The following is an 897-nucleotide window of genomic DNA, read 5'->3' on the forward strand; positions in this document are numbered from 1 at the left end:
AAAATCACTGTAAAAGCGCTAGTTATTTTTGATCTTTATGCTTATTTTCTAGGCTCAGGTTGTTTTTTAGCGCTTATAAAGGCCTGAAATATTCTTAGTGGTTGTTGACTATAGGTCTTGATGCTTAAAAATGTTTTTTTGAGAGACCAAAAGGTTCTAATAAAAGTTTAGAGTAGAGAGGAGAGAGATCGTCTCCATCTTGGTTTCTATTTGAAATTTGATGCAGTGTCATTTTATTGGTTGGTTTTGATATGTTAATTGGTAACAGGGCGGCACAAAGGCCAGACCAGAACAATGCCTTACAAGCAGATCCGGCATGTGGCCATCAGTATAAGTATGAAGGTCTGGTCTTCAGCTCGACAGACTCATACTGACCTTTCGATTTAAGACTAAAGATCAACAATGTCCGGAAACAACATCAGCGACTTCGATTTAAACGAGTTTTTAGGCAAGTCTTCAGATTATTTTTATTGACTCAGAGCGTGTTGTGTGCATGTATTGTAAATAAGGCTATAACATCTGTTTTAAGTTCTGTAAAATTATTTTTCAGCCAGTCAACAGCAGTTATTTCCCAACGCTGAGGAGATAATCTGGAACAACGACGGTAAGATTTTTGTGTTTGCGCTCATGGGTTCTTATGTATGGGTGTGTGTGGTTTTGAAGAGGCTCATTAGAGTTATGAAAACGTTTTAATATATATTAATGCCGGTCTCTTTAATTACACAGATACTATCGAAAGGCCTGTGATTAATGTCTCCGAGGATCGACCAAGAGAAGTGGTTGTCCCTAGACAGGCTGTCTGCCGACCGGGTAAGAACTAAACCCCTGTTTGTTTGTATAACGTTTCTGTAAGATGTTTGAGTCCAGTTTTGTTAATTTTAAAAAATTATCCTGTCT

This window comes from Amia ocellicauda, unplaced genomic scaffold, assembly GCF_036373705.1.
Source record: "Amia ocellicauda isolate fAmiCal2 unplaced genomic scaffold, fAmiCal2.hap1 HAP1_SCAFFOLD_101, whole genome shotgun sequence".
In the NCBI taxonomy this organism is placed as follows: Eukaryota; Metazoa; Chordata; class Actinopteri; order Amiiformes; family Amiidae; genus Amia; species Amia ocellicauda.